The sequence below is a fragment of the Astatotilapia calliptera genome, chromosome 10 (genome assembly GCF_964374335.1).
Source record: "Astatotilapia calliptera chromosome 10, fAstCal68.1, whole genome shotgun sequence".
NCBI classification, from domain to species: domain Eukaryota; kingdom Metazoa; phylum Chordata; class Actinopteri; order Cichliformes; family Cichlidae; genus Astatotilapia; species Astatotilapia calliptera.
The window spans coordinates 24,279,990-24,288,979 of NC_137431.1; positions in this window are offsets into that span (position 1 = coordinate 24,279,990).

Genomic DNA, 8,990 nt, shown 5'->3' on the forward strand with positions numbered 1-8,990 from the left:
AACGGTGAGCAAAGATCCCAGAACCACACGGGGGGACCTGGTGAATGACCTGCAGAGAGCTGGGACCAAAGTAACAAAGGTCACCATCAGTAACACACTACAACGGCAGGGAATCAAATCCCGCAGTGCCAGACGTGTTCTGCTGCTGAAGCCAGTGCATGTCCAGGCCCGTCTGAAGTTTGCCAGAGAGCACATGGATGATACAGCAGAGGATTGGGAGAATGTCATGTGGTCAGATGAAACCAAAGTAGAACTTTTTGGTATAAACTCAACTCGTCGTGTTTGGAGGAAGAAGAATACTGAGTTGCATCCCAAGAACACCATACCTACTGTGAAGCATGGGGGTGGAAACATCATGCTATGGGGCTGTTTTTCTGCCAAGGGGACAGGACGACTGATCCGTGTTAAGGACAGAATGAATGGGGCCATGTATCGTGAGATTTTGAGCCAAAACCTCCTTCCATCAGTGAGAACTTTGAAGATGAAACGAGGCTGGGTCTTCCAACATGACAATGATCCAAAACACACCGCCCGGGCAACAAAGGAGTGGCTCCGTAAGAAGCATTTGAAAGTCCTGGAGTGGCCTAGCCAGTCTCCAGACCTCAACCCCATAGAAAATCTGTGGCGGGAGTTGAAAGTCCGTGTTGCTCGGCGACAGCCCCAAAACATCACTGCTCTCGAGAAGATCTGCATGGAGGAATGGGCCAAAATACCAGCTACTGTGTGTGCAAACCTGGTAAAGACCTATAGTAAACGTTTGACCTCTGTTATTGCCAACAAAGGTTATGTTACAAAGTATTGAGTTGTATTTTTGTTATTGACCAAATACTTATTTTCCACCCTGATTTACCAATAAATTCTTTACAAATCCTACCATGTGGATTCATGGATTTTTTTTTTTTTTCACATTCTGTCTCTCACAGTTGAAGTGTACCTCTGGTGCAAATTACTGACCTCTGTCATCATTTTAAGTGGGGGAACTTGCACAATCGGTGGCTGACTAAATACTTTTTTGCCCCACTGTAGATGCACAGAGGGCAATGAAAGAGAGGAAAACAGGTGGGGAACAAAGAACAGGCGAGTCTAATTAAGCGAATCCTTTCAAAGAAAGTAAAACAAAACACAGATGACAGGGAACTCCAAAATAAAACAGGAAGTAGCCTAGCTGGAAAACATCTCACAGAGAAAGTGACATCAGTGCTAAATTAATGACCTGACTTTAAATCATTCGTTAACCTTTAAAGCAATTTGAACAACTTTCTGTGCTTGTTAGCATAAAATGTAAAATATAAATACATCTAAGAATCCAAATTTAATGAACTGTTGATATTAACCGATTAAATGAAAACAGGAAAAATGCAACGAAGGAATAAATCTGTCATCGTTATTCAACTAATTCATTTGCGCCGGTCTTATTACAGATGAAAGTGAGAGTCATTAGGCCTCAAACTGCTGTCCTTCACTATCACAGTAATTTTTCCTTTTTCCTCCTCACAGACAGGTGTGAAACTGACAGGACGCAGCTGAAATGAAATAATGAATCACGCTGACAACACATTAGGTTAACATAAGCATAGCAACGAGTGTCACACCAAACCAGCGTCCTTCTAGCGTCTCGGATAAAGACTCTGACTGAACATAATGACAGTGAAAGCCAGCGAGTGAGCAAGAGAGAAAGAAATCTTCACTTTTTCAGTCACGTCAGCTCATTTTCACCAAACTTTGGAACCCCCCCAAAAGCAAACAAAAAAAAGCCCAGAAGCTTCCATGAGGAAGAACACAGAGTGCTTTGATAATATTATTGTGACACCAGATGTTAGTCAGTATAATCCATGTTTGTTTTGTACCGTAGGCTATTTGATATTAAAAAATGTCAGTAAACATTCTCCCATTTGGGGGACTGTAAAGAATGACTCTTAGTATCAGTTGTGGCAAGATTCAGCTTTGATACTCACATTGCATTGTCTCTGTAGCTTTGCAGTCATCCAGGTCATGGTAGTCTTAACAGCTTGAAAAAGGAAGTCACCTGGACGTCTTTAAGTTTGCAAAGACATTTCACCTCTCATCCAAGAGGCTTCTTTCGTTATAAAAACAAAGGGTGGAGATTCTCAGGTACTGAGCCCAATGTTTGGGTTTTTCTCTTTGGAAGTTGTTGTTGACTGAGACAAGGTTTGAGTGGGGGTCCAAGCACCTGGAAAAGGATCTCAAGGCCTCTATGTAGGTGGATGGCGGCATCATAAGTCAGCTCTTCAGTGTTGTGCCCTGTGTTTGTGGAGTGGCTGTTTGATTTCTCCAATGCAGAGGTCCGAGCACTCCTCGCTCATCTTCAAAGAATACAATGTGTTGCTTTGCTTGCGTTTGGGAGTTTTGTCCTTGGGATGAACCAGTTTTTGTCTGTGGGTGTGACTGGGTCTGAAGTGCACGGGAATGTTGTGCTTGAAGAAAAGTCTCCTGAGTTTCCCTGACAAACCTGCTACATACAGGATGACATTGTTGTTCTGTTTATCATTCTGTTTCTCCCTAGTTGGTGTCTGACCTTCTTTCCTGATTTGATGAAGGCCCCACTGGGATAACCACATATTTTAAGAGCAGTCTTTACATTCCTTTTCCTTCCTTCTGCCTTACAGGGAATGTTTTCTGTCCGGTGTTGGAGGGTCCAAGTTTGTGTTTCAGAGGGTGGTGGGAGTCATAGAGTAGGTACTGGTCTGTGTGTGTGGGCTTCCAGGAAACTCACATTCTTCTCAGTGAGCACTGCACAGTCCACAGTGGTAACCTGTAGTCCTTGGTATCCTCCCTGATGAACTTTATGTTTGGAGCCACTGAGTTCATATGATCAGTGAAGGCTTCTACTTATTGGGTTTTGATTTTGACCTCGGAGTAATCCATATATCTGTACCACTAGGTGACTAGGTGCTAGGGGTGGGGGAAAAAATCGATACTGTGTAGTATCATGATATTTTGTTTGCTAATAATGTATCGATACAGGGACAGCAGAAATCGATATTTTGTTACAAAAAAAGTTTTTGTGCTCAGAGCATGTTGATCCTTTTTCTGAGCAAGAATCCTGACATTCCTTCACTGTCCAAATGTGTTTAACTTTTTTTTGGCAGCAATAAACATGACAGTTTACTTATTTTAATTTAAGACATGTTTTATTTTAATTAAGTTTAAAACTTTTTTATTTAATGTAAAATTATATTTTGTTTTAATTTACTTTCAAATTCTTCAGTTGCTGAATGGGCTGCATAGTTTTCATAAATTGCTTAGTTCAGAATAGCTATAATTGTACCAGATGGTTGCATTCAGTTAAGTTGGACTAGACTGTAGTCGACAGACGGATTGGGGCTGCAGCTGCAGTAATGCAGACGCTGCACCGGTCCGTTGTGGTGAAGAGGGAGCTGAGTGTAAAAGCGAAGCTCTCAATTTACCGGTCGATCTACGTCCCTACCCTCACCTATGGCCACGAGCTGTGGGTAGTGACCGAAAGAACGAGATCGCGGATACAAGTGGCAGAAATGAGCTTCCTCCGAAGGGTGGCTGGCCTCTCCCTTAGAGATAGGGTGAGAAGTTCGGCCATCTGGGAGGGGCTCAGAGTAGAGCAGCTGCTGCTCCACATCGAAAGGAGCCAGCTGAGGTGGTTTGGGCATCTGACAAGGATGCCCCCTGGGCGCCTCCTGGGTGAGGTGTTCCAGGCATGTCCCACCGGGAGGAGGCCCCGGGGCAGACCCAGGACACGCTGGAGAGATTATATCTCTCGGCTGGCCTGGGAACGCCTTGGTATTCCCCCGGATAAGCTGGAGGAGGTGGCTGGGGAGAGGGAGGTCTGGGCCTCTTTGCTTAGGCTGCTGCCTCTGCGACCCGGCCTCGGATAAAGCGGATGAAGATGGATGGATGGATAGACTGTAATACAAACCGTTCAGTTTGTCAACAATAAAACTGACTGAAATGAGAGAAAGACTGAGTGCGAGACTTTGATATTAGATAAAATGAATATTGATAAAGTTTACCTTTATGTACAGAATCTGAATATCGCAAAATATTTTAAAAAATTGCAATAATATCGTATCGTGCGTTAAGTATTGTGATAATATCGTATTGTGGGATGTATGGTGATTCCCACCTCTACTAGGTGCTATCTCTTTGAAGGAGCCCAGAGCTCTACGTTCCAGTTCCTCCATGTAAAAGTAAGGTATAATGGGTCACATTGGGTAGCCCATAATTCATTTGTACTTTTGTCTGTAGAAAACCGTTCTGCATTTGAAATATGTGGTGTTGAAGTAGAAGTATAGCAGGGTGCAAGTATGTTCAGTGGTAAAACTCGCTGTAGTCATTTTCTGAGAGCCTCCACTGCTTTGATTATAGGTACCGGTACACAGGTGAAAAGTTACGCTGTCCTTTGATGCCATCTAAGTTTGCAGATCTTGTTGGTTCACTTGGTTTTTGATGTGATGCAATGTGTTCCCACAAGTGGGTCTAAGATAGTGGTGAGGTGTTTGACAATGTTGTAAGTGGCTGAGGTTATGCTGCTAACAATGGGTCTTAGTGGGACTTCATAAGTGTATATTTACAGGGTGTAGTTTCCCCAGGGTGAAAGTAGTTTAGTGTTTCTGCCATGCTATGATGATGTATAGTGGCCACGTAAATACTGCGGTTCTGCTTGCTTTCCAGTGTTGTGCTGTACTTATTTGCATGCAGGGACTGACAGGTCAGTCTGATGATAATATTTAAGCTGCCTTTTGGCATAACCATGCACTTTAAAAAAAATAGTTCATCATTATAACCAAAAGCAGTCTATTTCCTCCCCTGCAGTCTCTCTGTCTCATTTAGCTCTCTTTTCAGATATGGCTCCATCCTTTCATTAAAGCATATGGCCAGTTTAACGTAAGCTTTAATAATACATGGAGGTAAAACCTGTGATATGCTGCTTGCTCTAAAAGCTCCCAAGCTTTCATTTCAGATTAGAACTTCTTTCACAATTTCTGTTTCTTTCAAGTTTGGAAAGTCATTTGTTGAAAATTTAAAGGGGTATGGGAGATGCTGGCATCTGCAATTACAAAAAAGATCCCAACATTAGGACTTTGTTACACGGCGATCTTAGATTCATTTATTTGATACCAGCCTCTAAACTACTTCTTTGTCTCTTTCCCCCCTCTTTCCCTTTAAGGCTGAATAAATGTATGATATAAGTGTGACTTCGGATTGATGGATCCTGAAAGTGCCCGAAGGCAACTATTTCAACTTACAAGTCTTTCTGTGTTCTGCACCCAGCTTTCCTATCATTTGGAAGAAGACACCATCTCACATACACAAGCGCATACATGCATAATGACGCTGGGAGACTTCAACCTTGTTTTGTTTTGGGGTTTTTTTCCATTGGTTTTCACCACCACTCTGCTTTTGCTGGACCTCCTAGAGATACACAATGACTGCAGTGTGGGTGGGTGTGTGTATCTAACCTAATTTGCCTCAAACGCACTCCCCTCACTGGGAAAGAATTATGTTTTCAGCTGAACCAGGCCTGTGTTGTTAAGATGCAGAGCTCCCCTCTGCTATCCCTTAGTATTGTGAGGAGGGTATAATATGTTGTACCTCATTAGCAGGCAGACTGTGAGATGGTCAGTATGCTGCTTATACCTTAACCACCTGTGTTTATTTTAAGGTAAGATGTGCTTTATTTATCTCCATGCTGCAAAATTTCTTAATGCTCTTTATGTCCGTGTAAGCATCTGTTGGTAAAACCTCTTCATATAGAATCTCAGTTAGTTATCAGGCTGTATTAGTTAGTATGCAGTAGCAGTGGATCCTGATTACAGTGGTGATTGATGTAGCCCTGTACATGATCTTAGAGCTGTCTGCCACAATGGATCAGCCGTTGCTTACATGCTATTTCCTCATCATCTACCACATCCTCTTTCTCCTCTTCTTCCACGTCTTTTCTTCTTCCTCCCACTCCTTGTTTGTTGACTCTTTTCTGTCTGATTCCATAATCTTTGCTCGGAGGAAATGCAAAAACCTTAATGTGATTCATGAGGCAGTGCTTGAGCTCTTGAGTGCTTCTGTGATGGCTCAGGTGGTAGCAGTGAAAACAGTTATGACCTTGCTGAGTGATTAAAAGCCTCTCTTTTACTTCTGAATTCAGTCTATCAAGAAAAATTAATTTACTTGAACTGATTAAAAAAAACCTTATCAAGCAGAAAACTTTGCTTCTCCCTGTCAAATAAATCTGAGGTTTAGACTGTGGCTTTGATAAAAGCCATTTGGAAGATAACTTTGGGAAGCTGGAGCTTTACATGTTTGTATATTTGACTTTTGAATGTGTAATGTAAGTAATGCCTTATTATTATTATTATTATTATTATTATTACTCCAGTTCTCCTTTTGGACATTCAAAGCTCTTCTTTGGATGTTAGGTGCCTTTTGTTCTGTTCTCTGTTAACAATGCTTCCAGATGGTATTACATGTTGGATCAAAACCAAACTGTGCTTTTTTGCATTCACAAAAGCACCCCCAAATCATTACAGACCCTCCACCATGTTTTACAGATGACAGATGACTGTAGACACTGTTGTATCTCCCTCCTGACCTCCTCTGTACATATTGAAGAATCAGACAGTTCAAATTTGGATTCATCTCTCCATGATACCTGTTGCCATTGATTTTCAGTCCTGTTCCTGTTCATTCTTTTCTCCTTGTTTCCCTTCCTTAAGATTTGCTTTTTGACAGCTGTCCTTCCACTGAGATCATTTCTGATGAGGCTTCAGTTAACAGATAGCTCTCAGTCGTTCCCCCTCTTTCTTAAGGATATGACTTTCAGATACTGTTCACCTGCTGTAGATAGTTTATTTTAAGGGTTGACATGTCTTCTTGAATGTTTTAAGGATAAACCGCACACCATGCCAAGACATGCCAAGTTTGAAGCTGACAGTTCTTCGGGAATCACTTCTTAGGTACAAAAATCCTATTTTATGCCTGTCAAAGTGTGTTTTATTTTCTAAGAATCATGTTTTATAGATTCAGCTAAAGAAATGGGTTTAGTTTCTGTGTTAGGCTGCTAGTAACAAAGTGCCTAAAAATAGAACTGGTTTAAAACCAGTTCCTTGATAAGTTGTCTTTTATGTGTGAAGACAAGATTAGTTCATCCGTTGAGTTAAGTGTCTGTTTTATGTGTGAATGAGTCACAGGTCAGCTTTAAGTAAATTAAACAAAAAAATCAAAATTCCAGGTACAAGGACCAGACTGAAAATTGATGAAAATACCTTCAGAAAGCCTGAAAAACTGCTGCTCAAGCCCACTTTAAAACAAGTGTGCCTCGTTGTAAGTGTGATTTAAAGAAATGGCTCAAGAGTTTTCTACAGCATTATAGACAAGACATAAAACCAAACACTGAATACTACAGACTAACATATAATTCCACATTTCTAAAGAAAGGTGGTACACAGAGGTATTTATTAACACCGATCTCATCCCAAAGTTAAAAAAAGGAAAAAGATGGTCAAAAAAGAGACAAACCACATTCTCAAAATATTACAGCATTTTATGGTAGAAGAAGTAAACTCTCTAAACTTGCTTGATGCAGTCCAGCTCGCTGTCAGCTACTTGAAACATTTGACACTGTATATAAAAGGCAAAGGAGACCCTGAACTGTTGAGCAAATGAAATGATATATCAAAGAATAAGAAACATTTCACTTTTAGAAAGATTTGAAGGTTATGCAACACAGTGGTAAACGGGCCCTGCTTCAAGTTTTACAAACATGTTGCCAGCATTCAATTCAAAATGTGAAAACATTTAAAAAACAAAACAAGAAATCTCTATTTTGCTATTATCGTGGGATTGGGATCGAATGAATTACTAGCATTAACCAACACATGCATTCTGTTTCACTTCTAATTTTGTTTCTTTTAATAAATGGGTTGTAGTAATGTTTGTGAATTGACCATGATTACTGTCAATAACATCCATCAATTCAATACCACAGTGATTCACTCATTAAGAACTTTTAGTAGTTCTACGGCATAAGAAAGAAGAATCTAGTGGACATCTTGTGACCTGTGCCATTCATTGTGATGCCAAAACACACTGTCACATTCTTTATTTACCTGGTAGCGGTGCTATTGCCATGAAAGTACCTTTATCTACATGTTAAATTTACTGTGAGAGAGGCTTGAAAACTAATCATCTCAGTTCACTCTTACACAGATGCAGTCCTGATGCTAAAGAGCTGTTCAGCATGGTACCAGCACAGACTGTGATCAGGACCTGCCATGAATACATGATGGTAGGGCAAAAACGCGGGGGATTGGGTGATCTATCAAAGACTTGATGCTCTTCCAAAAAGGAGTCAGTAACGGCACCTCTGATAGGTGTTTCTTCTTTCACCCTTCCTAAGTGTGCGCATGTTTTTATGTGAGACCTTAAAAGGGCAAGTGGAGGTGACTGATTACCTCGGCTTGCTCTGTTTAATCGAATGCAGACTATGTGCCTGTGGCTAGGACAGTTCTGTGCTGGCACACACAGCCCATCAGTGGCTTGTGTATAGCATTCAGCTATTTGGAGTAATTGCAGTGAAAATATTTTTTTCCCTTCTTTCAGAGATACAAAAGCCGTTGATCCGCCTAAGGGTGCAAACAATCTTCTGCAATCTGACTTCTGATTGGTAATCTAGCTCCTTCTCCTGGTGTCCCCCCGACCCACCCAACCTAACACCCCCCTTTTGCAATTCTTTCAGGATCCTCATTTCTCTTTCGTGCCAGTGGCTGTCCTTATATTCTTCTCCCTCTGTCTTCTAAGAGTGTGAAGGAAATATTTTTGGAACAGGTGTAAGATCATTTACACCTCTGCAGTGGAGAGGAAGAAGCAGCAAAGGCAGCATACACAAGGTTATTAGAAAGAAGCAGAGTTTTTGCTAGTTGGCAAAAATATGTGAGTGGTTGAGGTATAATTTTTAGCTCTGTTAGGAGCTAAGGAGTTATTAAAAGGAACGAGTGTTC